The sequence below is a fragment of the Equus asinus genome, chromosome 3 (assembly GCF_041296235.1).
Source record: "Equus asinus isolate D_3611 breed Donkey chromosome 3, EquAss-T2T_v2, whole genome shotgun sequence".
Lineage (NCBI taxonomy): Eukaryota > Metazoa > Chordata > Mammalia > Perissodactyla > Equidae > Equus > Equus asinus.
Window position 1 is genome coordinate 34427745 of NC_091792.1, and position 20182 is coordinate 34447926.

The following is a 20182-nucleotide window of genomic DNA, read 5'->3' on the forward strand; positions in this document are numbered from 1 at the left end:
TATACCTTTGTTTGACTTCTTTTTACTATTGATTAGGGCCCAGACTGTGAAGTTAGATGTTAACTTACAAAGTTTTGTCTAGCAGAGATAGGAATAATTTCTGTCTAGCAGAAAAAAACAACCAGAAAGGTTACGGCTTTATTACCCCGTAGGTATTAGCCAGTTTTGTCTGTAACTTAGCAAACTTGTCTCAGTATGCTTTTCTGATGGACTATATAACCCCCATTTCTATAATCTCAAAACCAATTTTACCATCCTGCTGGGTCCCTCATTATTCAGTTAAAGAAATATTTGACATGTGTTCCTTCTATATTTGTAAGAAAGTTGTGTTTTCAACTTTTGAAAACTATATTTTGAGAACTCCTTTACTCTGAACCTTGTATTTATATCAATATAAAACCTTTTTTTTTTGAAGAAGATTAATGCCAACTAAAACTCCCAGGTTGTCTTCACATTTTGTCCTGTGCTCAGTATATAGTGATATCTTAAAAAGTTACAGACAGTTTATTCTTCAAGAACGAAATTAGGTCAAACCAATAGGAAATGAGAGTGACTGGCCAACACAACCTAATCAACAAATTATAAAGGAGGGGAGGTATGGGGAATTTTGGAGACATCTAAATTAAACAAAATGGTCAGGGTATGGTATCCAGAGAATATGACCTTATAAACATGGATGTCAAAATATATTGTTGAGTAAACTTTATAGAATAAAGAAAAAGGCATGAGCCTAGGGAAGGGCAGTTGGAAAGAGAGTGGTGGTTTGTTGGTGGGTGAGGGCCTCTTTCCCCTCCTCTGCCTATACTTTTCTCTTGAAAACTGGACCTCCACAGAGCAAGTGCCTTAATATCCCCCAAATTAAGCATTTTGCAGTACTTTCATAGCTCTGTCAGGGGAAGAGGGTGTCCTCGCGGCTGACACGAGCCTTCTGGTTTGTTTCCCAGGCACAGTGCACTGTGGCAAAGACAGCTGCATCCAACTATTTGAGCTAGATAACACCAGCCACTGAAAACACGCAGTTAATTCTCCCTGGTCTGAGTCCACGCTTTCCAAGAATTTGGAAAGTAATTGAATAATAATTTTGTTTTCTAAATAGCATTTCTGATAGGAAGAGAACACACTGACTAGCTGACACGAGTCTCCTAGAACACAACCACATTGGGGTGTGTGAATGACAGTGAGTTTCTGAACCTGCGAAGCTAAGGATCTATTCCTGGATTGTGGTGACTCCATTCAAGGAATGTCACCCTGTGAGCCCTTGCAGGAATGACAGTTGGCTTGTCTCAATGACATAGACTTACTTAGACAAACATTTATTGAGTGCTAACTATGTACGAGACATCCCGGGTGCTGAGGGGCAAAGGATTCCAAAGTCTCCTAAGCACATAAAACTTCAGTCAGTTTGAAGTGGACTTTGATATAAAATTCCAGAAAATGGTTTCTGTGGAGTCCTTGGGGTTGTCTTTGAAGACTGTCTTAGAAGACTGTTGTTCTTTCTTTACTATTTTCTTTCTCCTACAACCACTCTTGAGCATGTTTACCCTCACTAGTGCACTTAGAGTAAGTTTTGGTTTTTCACACCAAGTCTCTGATATGATATGTGTATGTCTGATCTTTGATTGACGCCATGGTCCACATCCACAAGGAATCCTCATTATAGAAAGCAGTTCTACCTTGTCCTTCTGTGACTTCAATGCTTCCGTTAAGAAATACCTCTACCATCTTACTCTCAAAGATTGTGAGTTTTTTCAGACCAAAATTAAGGGTTTATACATGTTCATATTAAGTATTATCTTACTAGATTTGGCCTATTATCTTTTTAGATTTTGATCTGTCACTGCTAAATTTCACAACAGCTACTTAGTGACTACTGCACCAGGCCCCGTTAGATGAAGAACAATGGTGAATGAAACATATATAATTGGCGCCCTCAGTTTCTTAGAGAAGACAGGCAACTAATCACAATAAACTGATGAGTGTTTAAAATTAAAATCTCAGGGTGCTATGAGAGTGCTTATTAGGAAGGTGAGAGCAACTAAGATGAGAGCTGAAAGTAGAGTAGGAGTTAGACAGGCAAGGGAGGGCCAGACCAGAAGGGGAGGGAGAGAAAACACAGGCAGGGAGAAGAGACTGTATAAAGGCTTTGGAGGCAACGAGAACATAGAGAAACTGAAAGTGAAGAGCACAGAGTGAGGGGTGCAATTGTGAGAGATGAAGCTAGAAACCAGATGAAGCAGGAAGGCCCAGTAATTCATGGTAAGGAGTCGGGGCTTCATTGCAAAGCAAGGGGAAGCCACTGAAAGAATTTACACAGGCATGGCTGTGGGGGAAGAGCCAGTGGCAAGGGCTGGATGATATCTGAGTTTAGGTAAAAATCACTGTGTGTGTAGTTTAGAGAAGAGATTAAAGTGGTGGAAAATTAAAGGGAGGGAGACTAATAGGAGGTTGTTCAGTAATCCAGGCAGGAGTTGATTTGGGATAAAGTGATGGAACCTTAGTTATCAAGATAGAGAGACATAACATATTCAAGAAGTATTTGAAATGTAGACAGGTAGATTAACTAAATATTGGGGGAGGGGTGTGATAAAAAGGAAGGAAGGATAGTTTCTTAGTCTTCTGAATTAAGTGATTTTTTAACCAAATAGGTGGATTATAGACCCAATCACTGAGCCAGGATCGAATTGGTATGTATAGATTAATTTTTCTTGGTAAAGATGACGAGTTTGAGGTGTCTACAAGGCCTCCAATTAGAGATACTGTAAGTAGTTGGATATATGTGATGTGGATTAAGGCTGCCCCAGCTAGAGAAGCCCAAGGTGACCTGGCCTACATGCCAAACTATACGACCCAGTGGACTTTTTTTATGGTATGAATTAGGACCGCCCCAGGGAGAGAAGCCCAGGGCATCCTCACCTACATGCCGATCTATATGGCCAGATTCGTATCTAAAGTTATATGACCGCACAATAACCAGACCCCATCTGCACTGAAATCATTTAATGACTTTTTACATCATCTTTTCTTTTCTCCAGTAAAAATAAGTCACGTACCCTTGCCTTATAAAATTAGCCCTAACCCTCAACTCGGGGCAGCAGCAGGAGCTCTGACTGCCCGTGGGTCCTGTCCCCATGCACCAGCTCTGACTGCCCATGGGTCCTGTCCCCATGCGGCAGCAGCAGGAGCTTTGACTGCCCGTGGGTCTTGTCCCCACACACCAGCTCTGCCTGCCCATGGGTCCTGTCCCCATGCCAGCGGGGGCAGCAGCAGGAGCTCTGACTGCCTGTGGGTCTTGTCCCCACACACTAGCTCTGCCTGCCCATGGGACCTGTCCCCATGCCAGCGGGGGCAGCAGAAGCGGCGGCAGCAGAAGCTCTGACTGCCCATGGGTCCTGTCCCCATGCTATTCCACACTATTCTCTAAATAAAAGAGCACTACTGCCAGATCTTGAGAGTCTAAGAAATCTTTCTTTTGACTCCTCGGCTCACCGACCCCGCATCATATGGGACTGAAGCTCAGAATAGTGTGGACAGTGGCTATAGATGAGTGAGTTCTCAGTACATAGCTGGTGGTTTACTGTCACAGAGAAGGTAAGAAATTAAGGAATATAGAATATATATTGAAGCTCAGAGGAAGCCTAGAAAAAAACAATTTCAACGGAATGATTAGTATGGAAACTACATTGGAGTAGGCTGAATGCTGAGAAGGAAGAAAGGAAAGAGAGACAGAGTTTGGCCAACTTTTTCAAGAAACCTGGCTGTAGAGAGAAGAGAGAAATAGAGTCATAACTTGAGGGGAATGAATATGAGGTAAAGGATGTTTGTTGTTTTTTGTTTTGCTGTTTGTCTGCTTTGTTTTAGAAAGGAGAAACTTGAGGATTTCCAAAATTCATTAAAAAGTGGCAAAAGAGGGCAGAGGAATGAAGAGTCAGTAAAGAGAATGGATTATACTTATTATACCTAAGGAGGCAGAGGGGAGGCACTTCAGTGCACAGCTGGAGAGTTTAACTTTACAAAGGAGGTGGGGCTGACACTTCATTGCAAAAGCAGAGAAAAGGACACGTTAGCTACAAATGAAGATGGACTTGAATGCTTGGTATTAGAAAACTGAAGAGACTTTCATTTAAGAGCTTGTTTTTCTATATTAAGTAGAAGGTGAAGAGTTTTACTAAAATGAGGGGAAGACAGGTTCAGAGAGTGGGACGTCAGTGACTAGACACCTGTGCTGTGACTAATGGGAGAGAGGGTCTAAAATGGAGAAGGGGCTGAGATTTTACCACACGTTGAAGATAACAAGTTAGCCTGTCATAGTTTCATGGATGTTGGAAGAAGACAAGGCTCTTTGGTCAGAGTCAAAGGACTGTATCACTCACAGCACAGCAAGGAGCCGAAGCACCATGTTAGCATCAGCTTCCCTTGCCCCTGAGTCAAGCAGGATGGTACAAACTGGGCTCAGATGGATGCCTACATCCACAGTGGGCTCCATTACAGGAAAGGAATACTGAGTTTAGGGAACCCAAATCTTTCATAATGGGTAGAAGGCATGCCTGCCTTTTGCTCAAGAGGGAGACACTGACTTTATCTTCCAAGGCAGTAAGCAAACTTCCCATTTGCTTCGGAAGGAGACACTATTTCTATCTTTCAAGACAGTTCACTAAACAAACATCCATGAAAACATAGTTGGGGACAATGAGCAGTCAGTGCCTCTGCTCACAAGATGTACAGAAATGTGAGACACATGGAGAATTGTCTCCCAACAGATGAAATGTCCAGCAGGCCAACCCAGTTGATATTGGTCATTTAAATATTTGAGCTATCAAGCTCATTATTCCTCCTTTCAAATGTCACTACTGAGGCAATGTCCTTATACAAGGAATGATAATTAGATAACCATTTAAAAATGACCAGAAAAACTTCTAAGATAACATTGTTTCTCTAACACTCCTTGCACATTATGATTCAAATAAGTAAAAGTCTAACAAACTGAACTGACTTCCAACTAATTCATCCCCTTCACCCCCCTCTCTCTTTTTTAAATGGAAGAATTTGCTAAATGTCTTTTTGAAATCTAGATCCTCAGTAGATTGAATTGTGGTCTGTGGACCAGCAGCACTGGCCTCGCTGGCAGCTCGTCAGGAACTGCTGAATCTCAGACCCACCCCAGACCTACTTATCATCGTCTGTGTTTTTAACAAGATTTCCAGATAATTTGTAGACACATTAAAATTCAAAAAGAGCTGATTTAGGCTCTAAAGCAGGGGTAGGCAAACCTTTTCATTTTAGGGCTAGATGATAACTATTGCAGGCTTTGCTGCCCATACAGACTCAGTTACAATTACTGAACTCTGCTGTTGTAGCTGGAAAGCAGCCAAAGACAATAAGTAAACAAATGGGTATCGACAAATTTGGCCCAAGGGCTGCAGTTCAGATCCCTGCTCTAAAGTATTGTTCTGGATTAGCAATTATATTAAAAAAAGAAACGTTAGTGTAACAAACTTTTATTTTTAATGACTTGGTTTTTAGTGAACCCATGCTGGCTTCTAAACATCACAGCGTGTTCCTTTGTAACTGCTTGTAACACGCTACTTAATTACCCATCCTTCAATTTTTCTATAGACTGAAAAGAAAATGACCAGTTAATAGTGTGTAAAATCTACTTTCTTCTCCTTGTTGTTATTTGCAGTGACATTTGCACATGTCCAGCTGCTGATTCTATTCCTTTCCTTTATGATTTGTCAAAGATAGTGATTCAGCAATCTCAAATGTTAGTTTTCTCAGGACCCTATGAAGTAATTTGTCTGGACCAGCAGATAGGGTCTGCTTATCTTGGGCCTACTTTTCTTTTGCCAACATTTACTTTACTATTTCTAATCTGAAGATGGTTCTCTTTGCCAAAGATGATGGAAGCAAAGGGAAGAGCCAGTGGGGAGGGGGAAATGAAGGATACTGCAGAAACTATGCAGTTTAGGGTCCTAATATCCAGAGCTGCATAAGAGAAAAAGGAAAAACACAAGAACACAAAAGAGGAATAACATGTAAATTGCTAATTAGAACTGATACAGCGATACATGTCAAAGCTGAAAAACGGTGTTCAAACTCATGAGTTTTCTTTTTACTTTTTAACTAAAAAAGTGAATCGTCTTTTCAGACTATGTAAACCCATACACCTGCATTAAAATTATTAACAATTAACTTGGCTTTTTCTATCCAGATTAAGAGTGATGAGAACAATTTGAAATTCAATTAAAGCCCAAAGTGAGATGGATATAGGAATTTTCTGCATTTTCCAAGAATCTTTCATATAAATGTCTTTTAAGTTTATAAATTTAGGATGCCATAAGTAATTTTCCAAAGGAGCTACTTAAAAATGCTTATCTGTAGAGTATATATTAGACCAAAGAGGCAGCAAAAGGAAATTAAGTCAAAATTTCTTTTTTGATGACACAAGCTTTCATAGCTGAGGAAACATATGCCAGGGTTCATTCAGCCACCACTGCAGTTTTATTTTCCATGGGAATACATATGGCAGTCTATTAAGGATCATCAGCAGCATAACAAACATTATACGCAAGAAGCACAACTCTCTTAAAATGTCAAGAGAAGGGTCTCACATTACCCAATGGTCAGCCAAAGTTCCTATGGCCTGAATCTTATACATAGTCTATACGTAACCTAATCACATGTGTACACACATAGGAGCTTGCACTATTCCTTGCTTTAGAATCACTGCTTCAGTGATACCAAATACCACCATCATAATAACATCCAACATTTAGTAAGGTATATTATGTACTAGGAACTGTGCTAAGTGCTTATTTACAAACATTATCTAACTTAAAATTCCAGTAGGTAAATTGATTATCCCAATTTTATAGGAGAGAAAAGAGAGGCTTATAGAGACTATGGCTAAGCTGTAGCAAGTACCAGGAGGCAGAATCCCAGCCCAAGAAATAAAAACAAAAGTTGAGAGGTCAAGAGATGGTCCAAAGGGAAGAAAAGCTGTTAGAAAGAAAAAAAAAGAGCAAAGAAGAGGTAGAAAATTTAAAATAAAAAGATATTCAGGAAATGGATTGTAGGAAACCAATACAAAATATGTTAATACAAATTAAAGATGGGGCCAATCTGTCAATGGTATTGGAATATATGAAAAGAACACACCAAGTAACTCTCTCAGGCCACTAGAGTAACAATGAATATTTATTACCCACTGGCTTAAAAGATTTGACATTTACCTGCCATTTTGCTCAGATGTCTACAACAGAACAGTACCTGGTACACATTAGGCAGTCAATACATTTTTTGCTGAACAAATGAATGAATGAATGAATGAATATGTGTCCACAAATTCTTCCCTTGGGAAGCAGCACATTCATTTGTGAGAAACACATACTTTCTGAAATGCTTTAAAACTCTTACATTTGTAATAACAACGATAATAAATAGTTGACATTTACTGAGTGCCTACTCTGTGTCAGGAACTGTTCCATGCTCTTCACACGTACTAACTCATTCAAACCTATGAGAAAAGTGCCACTGTGATTCTCATTTTACAGAGGAGAAAACTGAGTTATACAGACAGAAGAATTATACAACACTCCCAAGCAGTAAGTGACAGAATGGAAAGCCAGCCACGCATCTGGCTGCAGAATCCACGGCTTCTACCATTATGGGTTTATATAGTGGTTAAGAGTTCTTTGAGAATTTAGAGATATCAGAGAATTCTAGCTGAGATGGATATTGCGATAACTTGCTATCTCTCTTTACAGATTGCAAAGTTGAGGCCCAAGGAGGCAGTGTCTCTTATTAAAAGCCTCAGAGTTAGTGGAAGCACTAGGACTGGGACAGTAAATGTCCAAATTCCCTGCCCCATTCTTTATTTCTGATGCCACACTGCCTCCTGTAAACCAGCTGAGTTGAGCAAAAATCACATATGGAAGGCCTGAAAACTATTACTCAGCACTATGTTATTTATCATATGTATAAAGCAAAAAAGACATAAGTAATAAAAGAGAAGAGACCATAGGAGAGGTTTTTGAAGGAAATCAAATCATGAAACAGGTGCTCCCTTCCCCCCAAAAAAGGCTCATGAATTTCCAACAAGACAATGGGAGAACATTTTTGCAAAATTTTGCAAAAGCAACGCAGAGATGCGGAAGATGGAAAAGAGGGGTACTATGAGGGTCAGTGAGGAGAGAGAAGGGAGGCAATGAAAAGTGATTTGTGGGGATGTGGGGAAGGGGTTTTTAATGCAGCCCTCTGGATGTCAAAATAAACTTCTAGAATAACTATAAATTGATTTTCTTTTAAATAAGACATCCAAAATAATGGTTTAATCAAAACTAGTGTTCAAACTTGTAACTGACTTTTACCATAAACAAACAACAAACAAAAAAACCAGACTGCGTCTACACGTGTGAAATGATTGGGTTTGGCACAGCTCGTGGATTCCTTTTGGCTGTGTCTAAACGACAGCACACAGTGCTGTTAGATCTAGCTGTGACGATCAATACTCAGTGTAAAGATGGACAAAATGAATGCAGACAGCTGCACTCCACTTGCCTTGTCTCATATATCAGTGGTCTGATTGACTCTGGTTTTTATAAGATTCCTTAGCCAGAGCCATTCCTACAGCTTAGAAAACTGGCCCTGAACTTTGTGACTCAGAGAGGCTTCAGCTGGGAGAAGGAGGTGGCTTACCCAATGGTCCTAAAACAGTTCTGCTCCTCACATGAGCATCAGCAGTCCACAAATCCTCCCACCACTACCAAGGCAGGGCAGTAGGATTCAGATATTCTGGCTGACTTTTGGGAGTCTTCCTTCCCCATCCACCCTCCACCATCAATGGCTATTTTAAACAGATTTCTCCTGAATAACATGTTTATTTTTATTAAATATCAGTGGGCAGGAGAAGAAAAACATACAATGTGATATTAGGGTCTGAATAACATGGAACCTAGACCCTGAACCTGTCTAGGGTAGTATTCTCAAAGCCTGACAGAGTTCCTGGAGGCAGAAGGAAAAGCAATGATGAAGTGACTAAGGAAGAACACTGATCAATTTACAAGAACTGGTAACAGACTTGCCATTTTATGATCATGGGGGTTTGAATTTGGTATAAAAAGTTCAACAATTAATACAAGTAAATCACTTATGCATAGTCAAATTTCACCTTATAACCCAGGAAAATGAAACGGAGCTAGCTAAGAAAAATTTTTAGTGCTTAGATTTTTATCCCCAAAATTCCCATGCTGAATTGTTAAAAAGTCGTGACTAATTTTTCTTGTCTAATTATGTACAACTAATTCCCTTTACTGTTTCAGCAACGACTCATTCCTACACAATTACTTCTGGATCTACACTATTCAGTGTTGTCACTAAGGAGTTTTAAAGAAGGAACAGCCAATGCTTTCACTCAGAAATGGCTGTAGGTATATTCACATCAGATATTTATTTTTAAATGTGCTCTGCCAACCATTTCAATATCTTTGAAAGTTAAAGGTGTCAGAGAGCAAGAAGCGATCATCTGGTAAATCACATCAATGCATTTAACTAAGAGTCTTTAGAGAAATTGAAAATCTATGTCAACATAATTTTTCTAGTTGCCCAGTAGAGGGCAACTTCTACACACTTAGTTAAAAAAAAAAAAATCTATGTACACCACATCAGTAAGAAGCACTGTATGTTTAAAATAAAACAATACAGTTCATGACTATGAATGGATTTTCACTATCAGGTAGCTATAAAATGGCATGAAATTTTAAATATGTAATTAGGAATTGAGTATATTTAATAATGAGTAATCAGGATTTTATGATTAATGTAAGTGTTATTGCAGGAACTTTAAAGTAGCAACCATTTAGATTACTAGGATAGAATTACTGGTAACTGAAATAAAAAAGGAAAATGATGAGAGTACTGTTCTTTAGTAAACATTTTTTTTTTTGGTGAGGAAGACTGTCACTGAGCTAACATCCATGCCAATGTTCCTCTATTTCTTTTTGGTGGGATGCTGCCACAGCATGGCTTGATGAACGGTGTGTAGGTCCATGCCCAGGATGAGAACCCATGAACCCCATCTGCTAAAGTGAAGCACGTGAACTTAACCACTATGCCACCAGGCCAGCCCCTTAGTAAACATTTTGATTGAATTTCACTATGACCGAGTTACAAATAAAGCTACTGGGAATGCATAAAGTCTTATTAAGAATAGGCAGAAAAAAAAAGTCATAACACAAACATCTCAAAGTATAATTGAATGCCTTTGTTATGATAAAGTTTGAAATAATACTTACCAGTGTTCATGCTTTAAATGACATCAAAGAATGTAACTGTACATATATATTTATGTATATGCAAATTGAGTATAATTAAATTCTACTATAATACATCTCATTACTATATAGATTTGGACACAATGTGATATGTTGCCATTAATTCAATCATTCAACACTTATTTACAAAGTGTTTATTATGTGTCAGATACCATTCTAGAAGTCAAAGATACAGTGTGACAAATCTGACAAAATCCTCTGCCTTCTTGGAGCCTACCCTCCCCATAACAAGAAGTAATGTATCATAAAGCCTTCTGAAAAGGTAAGCCTATAAGATAGATGCTTACTGTGTCTCATAACACTAGTTTCGTTAGTTTTTATTTTAAAAATTAGGCTTTGTTTTTAATACAGAGAAATATTACAAGAAAAAATGAAATGGCTCATAATATTTATACTCAATGAACTCCTGTTGATCTTAAAGTAATACATGAATTTGATCAGAAAAAATTTAATTTTACAGAAAAGTAAAAAATAAATTGAAATTGTTCAGCAGCATACTCTCCCCGGAGATATGAACAGTTTCTTGTGACGCTTTCCAGGAAAGAAAATAACATACCAGTATCCATCCATCCCTCTACCCACCTATCCATCCATCAAGTCTTCTTAAATTATTCAAATTTACACAGTTTCCTTAAGACAATTATATACACACAGTAACGAGCATATAGCTTTATTTTTTCTCACTTCACTATATTTCTTGGAGTACTTTCCATAAAAGAATATATATGTGCACCTTATTCTTTTATTTGACTCATTTTATTTTTTAAGGTAGAAGTATTTTATAACATTCCATCTCTACATATCTCAAAATTCTAGTTTTAAAAGTGGTTATACAATTCTGTCTAAAATTAAGAGCTGTGATATGTGATGTTAACTCGTGTAGTTTAACCCATGAAAACTGGAAATTCATGGGCTTCAAGAACAAGCCTGGAAAAATGACCTTTAATTTATTATAGAGTAGTGAATAAAAAAATAAAAGGAATCAGCATCTGCTTTGGATAAAAAACTTGCTAATAACTCTATTAGATCACACACAATGTAACAATCTCCCAAAGAGTCTCTTTGGTTGTGAATTAGAAATATTAGTAATTTTTTTACTAGTAAATTTTTATAATTGTTCTGTTATACAATCAACATTTTTTTGAGTTCCACTTAAAATCTTCAATTAAACATGTAAGAATTACCTTATCTTATCCTATTTATAACACTGCTTAAACCATATATTTATTTCATTGCCGTATTTGATATTAAAACGTGATCAGAATGTTTAAATTTACAAAAATATTATGCAAAACAAAATACAAGGCACTAGGTGGTGCTGTGGGACCTTCCAGATAAACCAACGCCACAAAGTTCTGCACTTGGTAAATTAGTTGTGGGGCTGATTCTTTATATTTAATGTACATTAAATATTTTCTCTAGATAAACCAATGCCACATAAATAATAAAAGTAACATAATGCAAAAACAAAGTTCTGATAGATGATCTCTTTCAGGAAGACATGATTCCTTTTCATAATTACATGCCCTAACTCCTATGTCAAACTAATAAATACATCTTTATATAATAAATATCATCTTTGAGGCATGCTTCTCAATCAGTCATAATTTTTCACTTATCTTTAAAGTTATTTTTTCACATGTCCAAAGTAAAAAAGTCAGCAATTATATATTCTTGTCAAATAATTTTCTATTAGGCAATTTTTTGTCACAGTATATATTGTAATCTCTCTTGGGTTCTATTTTTCTATTCTTCCTAGATGTGACTACTTGTTGTAGAACTGTTAATTCAAATGCTGACAGTGGCCAGACTGTCAAGGTAAATGCATGAATCAGGCCACATGTAAGATAATAGGGAGTGGGAGCAACCTAGAAAAATATAGAGTATATGCATTCAATTCAGATGAGAAACAAAACCAACACACACACACATACACACACCACTATGCAGGCCAAAGAAAGCACATCTGTGGTCTGCATGTGGCTTGTGGGCCATTCATTTGTGACCTCTGACCAAGACCAGCATGTCCCCAACCATTTATCTATGAGTGACACATCTTAAAAGAAAACCCAAGAATTTCAGTTCAAATGGAGTGCAAATGACATTTCAACTGTTATTCTAGACTGTTTTTTTAATCACAAATGTGTGTCCCTCCTGAAAGACAGAAATTCCTAATGATTCAGGAGACAAACTGTAGTAGTCAAGAGCATTACTTCTCCATGATGAGATACTGGTTTAAAGAAAAGCACAGATTTAGCAGCCTTTTTCCATGGGCACAGTCTTCCTCTCCCTGCAGGTACTTTTATTATTGTGAGGAGGGGAAAATGAAGTATTTAATATTGAATGGATAGAAATATATGCTTAAGGTAAATGAAAAAAGGGCAGAATTTATTCTCACTAATAGCGATTGTGGAACTTACATTATAAGCACAAGGTGGGATTAAAAGGAATGAAGATGACTTTTTGACAAACGCAACAAAACTCATCTAAAGGAATGTTGTTCTTCAAATTTGTCACTGAGAGAAGCCAACATCATTTTTAAATGATGCATCATTCCAAACATTTCTAGCTGTCTTCAGAAAGAGCTTGTGTGCCACATAAGAAAATAATATAAAATCATGTCATTTCTGAACTTGAAGAGACCACAGAAATGAACAACACTCTTTTTACTTTAGCTACACCTCACAAATCAGTTCTTGAAAGATAAACACAGGGAAGCCGCAGTCTTTAGGCAAGGCTGTGTCACAGGAAGCTAAGTGACTTCACGCTCACAGGAAGCCATGAGGGAATCACAGTTTACTTTGAATTGGGAATAAGCCTTAAACCAGTAACCAAGGCAAAAATATCATGTTTCAGGAATTTCAAATATTGTCTAAATACTCATAAGAGTCTCTCCTAACACTAAAAATCATTTGGAAACTTTAGAGAATTTAATGGGTTCAAACACAGATATATGGAAGGAGTGATGAAAAGCAGAAGTGCATCAGAGCCACACTGCCTGAATTCTTTCAATTTACTTCTAAGACTCGCTGCAATGCCATTTCAGGTGAGAGTCTTTTAACTTAATAAGCATCTTGTTTTTTGAATTGCATGCTGCCTTCTAGATCTTACAGTGTGGTCGGTGGACCCAGCGCTCTCTAAGACCATTTTGGGGGTTGGTGAGATAAAAACTACTACTGCACTATGATAGTAAAACATTATTTGCCTTTTTCGCTCTCATTCTCTCACAATCGTACAGTGGAATTTTCCAGAGTCTACATGACATGTGATATGGAAAGATTTAATACAGAAACAGATATGAGACTCTAGCTCTCTTGTATTAAGCCAGTCATTAAAGAGATATGCAAAATGTAAAACAATGATACTCTTCTCACTAGTTTTTCTTTTTGTTTTGGAAAATATAGTTATTTTTCATAAAAATATGTATGTTTACATAACATGGGGTTTATTGTTAAGTGTCTGAATAATTTCCTAGCTTTAATTTCAAATATGATAAATACAGATAGATATAACTGACACAAATAAAAGCTCTCTGTGGTTGTCAACAAATTTTAAGAGTATAAAAGGGTCCAAAAAGTTTGAGAACACTGTTCTTGAGGTAAGCTGCTCACATTTTAGCCTAAATCAATTCTATCAGTGTGCTTTCCTCTAAATACTTATATGAATCTAAAATGTCTACCAGAATGAGATTTTATTAGAAGGAGGAAAGGTAGAGCATTTTTGAGCAGGAAGTGCTTATATGGGCAAAGTGGACCTGACTAGCTTGATGCAGAGGGGTAGACAGTAGCATGAGAGCTATGAGCCTAGGTGAAATGACCCAGGTAGAAGAGGGAATTGAGAGAGAGTCAGGAGGGTGCAATGGCAAATATTTTGATTCCAAAATTTGGCCTGGGACCAATGCTACAACTAGGAAGGGTCATTTTTCTCCACCTTCTCTTACCTCATACTTTGGGACACTCCAAGTCTCTACACTGAAATGCAATCCTTCATTGGTTTTCCACTAGTCTTTAAAGACCAGTCATGGCCCTCAACATCCTGTATGATTTGCATCTGCCTACCTCTCCATTTCCATCTCTCCTCATTCTCCACCTGGCTCTCCATGCTCCAGCCATGGGGCCCTTGGTCCATTTCCTTGGCTGGGCTATGCTCCCTTCCACCTGCAGACCTTGGTTTCCTTCAGTCATCAAGGAAGGCTTCCTGCAAATATCAATTTCTCCTGAATATGTACTCTCAAGGTATCATGGATTTCCTTTACACCACTTACCACAGTTGCAATTTTACATTTATTTGTCTTTGTATTTGTTGGCTTTATGAGGGTAGGGACCATGCTTGTTTTCACTCCATCTTGTATTCTCTGTACCTAGTAAAATGCCTGGGACATGGTAGGGGTCAATTAATATTTTTGAATGAAGGAATAACTGATTTCTTGTTTCTAGGACTAATAATTATAATAACAATAATAGGTAGTATTTATTAAGCATATCTGCCAGACACTGTTCTATGCACTTGGCAGGTGTTACATAATTCTGAAAACAAACCAATGGACAGCGACAATTATTATCCCCACTTACAGGTGAAGAAACCAAGTTACACAGAGGTTAGCTATTTTGCCAAAGTCAAACAGCAATTTTTGAGGTCAGAATTTGAATTCAAACAGTTTGACTCTAGAGCCCTTAACACTATACTGTAGTTTAGTAGATTAGTACTTAGCATATTATTAGTGGGCCTAATCTCCATTTATAAAGTTGAGATTCAAAATTTTTTGCCACAGAAATCAACAACTGATTTACAAATTTTAGGAAGCTAATTTGCAAACTGATGAGTGGGTCTAATGGGGAACAGTGGAATATGTTCTGTAATTAAAAGGTACTTAAAAAACAACAAACAGCCATTTTTACATTAGATAGAACTTTAGTAGCTTTCCGTTTCATTGGTCAAAAGAGGAAAAGACATTTGTGCATTCTGTTTTCTGAAAGTATAAGGGCAGTCCGAGAACTAATGACAAAAATGACGCTCTCTTCCAGATATAGAACTAAATAGTACACATTAGGATTTAGGAAAAAATTCTTTGCACTTCTGAGAAATTAGTTTTAAAAAGTGGAAGTGAATCAAAATAAAGCAATGAGCCTAAACTTTCAGAATTGAATAGATACATGACCCCCTCCCTAATGTGGTTTAATTTGAATTAAAATTTCCAGCTATGTTTATTTCTTAACTAACACACATTTTCATTTATATTAACCTGGTCATTTGAAATTACAAATTAGTCTCATGAGTCTTTAAATGCAAAACATAATTGCAATTCAAATCAATTTTTTTCCTGTTCTCAAAGCATTCTTAAGAATATATATTATTATAGGAAAAACAAAGTGAAAATCTAGGAATCCTACAAAGTCTAACAACTTGTCATCTAAAATCTAATAATCCATATCATCATTTTTATGTTTAAGTTCAATTTTATATTACTAGTATCTTTGCAGTTTCATTCAACAAATAATTAATGGACAGCAGTCTATGTTGGGCATATCCTAGAGGTTGGGGAAACAATGATAAAGTTGGCCTGATCTCTACCTTAAAAGATCTCACAGTCTAGCTGTGGCAAAGCAAAGAGGCAAAGGCCAGGTAATGGGGTGAGGAAAGGCTTCTTACTTCATCTTACTGAACAAGGGATTCCGAAAGAGGTGACGTTTAAACTGAGATCAGAATGATGAGTAGAAATGGCCAAGAGAAGGGTGGAGGTGGAAGGTACCTAAAATGGTCTGGGAAGATGGGAACAGCAGGCACAAAGGCCTGAAGACAAGTGTGCTCATGGTGTTTAGAGAAAAAGCAATATAGGCATAGTGAATAGGACATAACAAATGCCACTCCCATGACAAGAACCTCACAAATTCCTCACGAAAAGATAACCACTTATATCTACTAGCCTTCTTATCTTCTAGTAAATCAAAGAAACAGAAAGGGCAATTAGATTAAGGAACACCTCAAAGAGTGCCATTTGGAATTTAACTTTCCTCAGCACTAAACTTTTTTTTAATATTATTACCAAAACGCCAGCAAAACCAAACATAACCAGTGCTGCTAAGTTGAGAGACGGTTGGAGTGGAGGATATGGTAATAAAGTTAGGATCTTAAGACTCTCCATATCTTCCACTGCTGGCAAATGCTTCGTTCTCTGAAGAATATTTATTACTATGGTAAACTTACTCCTTCTGGAATTTTTGTTATTTAGCAAGGAGTTATTTCTATTCAGAAATGGAAAATTCAAAACCTAAAACCCCCCATTGTATGGTAATCTATATGGCTTGCGTACTGGTGCTGTCTGCTGGGCCCCAGGTCATCAATTATGTATAGAAGCGTACAGCTACAGCAATAGCCAGTGTTGTGGGCCTGTCAGGGATTTCTTAAGAGTAACAAAAACATTTGATTGTGTCTTCTTTTAGAAAACACAGCCTAGGTGAAAAGAGGAAGATCTTTGAAAGAAAATATGAGTAATCCTCAATACACAAATTGACTTCTTGTAATGAGTGAAAAATGCATTTTAAAAATGTCTTTGAAATGAAACCAGAAACATAACTGAAGGAGAAGCCTCAGAGATGGATACAAGGAAGGCTGACATTAGTTTATCAAAACCACACATGTTAGAATACAAATTCATTCCTTATACATTTGAGGAAAAATAACTAATGGGGGTCACTCAACTCCAACCTCTCTGAACCAAATTCAGTGGATTCACTGTTTACAACAAGGAGTAGACATGTTATTTAAAATAAAATGTTTTTAATCCCCAAACCTGGCTGGCTTCTGAGGTGTGAGTTTTCATTTTAAATGAAAGAATCATGTTTACAGACTGACCAGAGAGCACAAGGACTATGAAGATTACCATGAAGGAAATGCAATCTAAGATATCTCATGGAATTTTTTCCTATTATACCAAACACAACAAAAGCTTTCACTGGGATTTCAATAAATTTAGTTCTCCACATTGCTGCAGAAATTTCGTTATTCCCTCTTTCTCTAGTGGATAGCTGAGGTAGCAGCTGGTGTGTTTTGTATTTAAAACATGAAAAAGAGCTCTCGTTCTCTCTCAGTACCTACATCAATGTGCTTGAGAAAATTTGGAAAAATGATTTACTTTAAGTAAAATGACTTTATTTCCTTTCCTGTAAGGTACTTGACATGCTTTCAAACATCTAAGAGCAAGAGTTGTGTTTTCAAAAAGCATACAGACTTCTTCTGGAGGAAACTACGGTGCAGAAAAACACATCATTTAAATATGTGAATTTAAACACACAAGCTTGAAAGTATATCTTCATTCTTCAACACTTTCTGGGTAGGATTCTTAATGCCTGATTTTTATAAAATAAATTAGGTGACCTGTAAATATTGTGAGATAGCCAGACAAAGATATCATCATATTCTATTACTTTAAAGAGTGTGGAACAGTCTCATTTTGTCATTACTATACAGGTCACATGTTATATTATTCAGCCAAATTCTGTAAAATTAAAAGCATATTTAAAAATCAATGCTCAGACATTAGCGAATGCCTGAAACAGAGGAAAACCTAATCAATTTTCTTATTTCTTATAGTTTAAATGAGAATAATACACATAGAAACTGTAATTTAGCAAAACAGACTCCTATGAATGCTGAAATATTTAATTTTCTTAGCTCTTATTTGTTAAACAAATGATTTCTGCCAGTTTGAATATGAAAAATTCCAACATAAACACCTTGCAGTTCACGACAGGACACGTGACACAAAACACATGACATGACACATCAAATTAACTACTTGTTACCAATATAGTCCATTAAAAAAGACAAAACCACAGTTCCACAGCTATCATAGTTTAATTTATTGATTTCCATATTTTGTCTTACATACACAGTTAATTGAACATTTTGCAAATTCAGTGAGAAGCTGAATTGAGACCATTTAAAAATATCTACCATTATGAATTTTTAAATTTATATTTTATTACACACATGAAATGTGAAGAAACTCTTCAGTCACTTGTCTGCCATATGACTGGTGCTTTACATAAACTACTTTACTTAATCCTCAGAAATATATTATTGAGTTTTGTTCCAAGAAGGTAAATAACTTGTCCAGGGGTCACATGGCTACTGAGAGCTCCTCACGTTACTCTGTCACTCAACAGTATTTGACTTCCTCCTTCTTGAAACACTTCCCTCCTTCGGCTTCTGGAATATTACAAACTCCTCTTTTACCTTCTTCTCCTGGATCTTCCTCCCTCACTTAATTCAAGTGTCTTATAAGACATTCCCTGAGCCCCCTCTCTACGACAGATACACATATGCATAGACACACACACACACCCCTATCTTCCATCCCCTACTACTTTCTATTCCTTATCTTGCTTCACTTTTGTTCACAAGACTTATCACTACTTGATATTATATTTAGTTATTTGCTTATTGTCTGTTTCCCCTACTGTTCACCCATCCCCACTTCCCAACAAAGCTCCACAAGGTTGGGATCTTGTTTGTCGTTTTTTGCCCCCTGTCATCTCAGTGACCACAACAGTGAGGGCACAAAGTAAGCCCTCAATAAATGTGTTGAATAAATGAATGAATGAATGACTAGAAGTTGTGGAGCTGGGATTCAAATTCAGGTCTTACTAACTCTAGGCCTATGCTTATTTTATCACATCTGGTTTAATTTCAAATATAGCATATGTTTATTAATTTCCAAATACTAAACTCGGCATTCTTTATAATGAATCCTAGAGCCTTGCCCCTCTCTGATCTACCCAAAGCCTATAATGAAAGAAAGCTGCTCTACTGAAAGAAAGGGAGTAAGAGGTCACATGAGGAAGAAAGAAAAAAGGAGTTAACATTTATCACACACTGACTTTGTTCTGAGTAATATACGTGTAGTACATATGAATGCACATGTGTATATTTCTGCATATGTGTAATTCATTTCTATTTTATCCTTATGGCAATAATATAAAGCATGTAATATTTATCTCTTATTTTTAGATGGGGACAGAGAGGCTCACAGAATTATTCACAGTACCCAGGAAGTCCCAGTAATCTTTGTGCATGGGAATGTGTGTGTACATGATAAAACTTATATTTCTTTTTATTTAATTATTGCAGTAACATTTGATTATAACATTATATAACTTTTTCAAGTGTACATCTCAATATATTTTGAGTTCTGTGTAGACTGCATCATGTTCACCACCCAAAGACTAATTACCATTCATCACCACACCTGTGAGCCTAAGCACCCCTTTTGCTCTCCTCCATCCCCCCTTCCTCTCTGGTAACCGCTAATCCAATCTCCGTTGCTATGTGTTTGTTTCTCGTTGTTTTTATCTTCTACTTATGAGTGAGATCATATGGTATTTGACTTTCTCCCTCTGACTTATTTCACTTCGCATAATACCCTCAAGGTCCATCAATGCTGTCACAAATGGCTGGATTTCATCATTTCTTACGGCTGAGTAGTATTCCATTGTGTATATATACCACATCTTCTTTATCCATTCGTCCCTTGATGGGCACCTAGGTTGCTTCCAAGTCTTGGCTATTGTGAATAAGGCTGTGATGAACATAGGGGTGCATGTATCTTTAGGCATTTGTAAAAGCTATATTTCTCAATCTTCTTTTTTCTACCCGAAATATTTTTGAAGTAGGATATTAAAAAAAAACAACAATTGCACAGTATTTAATATTCCAGAATGCTTCCTTTCATTCAGAAAAACCTCAAGTAACTGGAAAAGAAGGTGGAGCAGGTAAAATGATTACTTCTCTTTTGGGCAGGACCATTGATTTGTCCTCTAGCTTAAAACAATAACTATGCTCTACCATAGGTTCAT

General features: G+C 37.1%; 1 protein-coding gene across 11 annotated transcripts in view; it reads right to left on the reverse strand.

Annotated features, from left to right (window-relative positions):
• The window catches only part of SLC10A7 (solute carrier family 10 member 7), a 239304-nt gene that overhangs the window by 77461 nt on the left and 141661 nt on the right, over positions 1 to 20182 (reverse strand). The gene's annotated exons all lie outside the window — the stretch shown is intronic.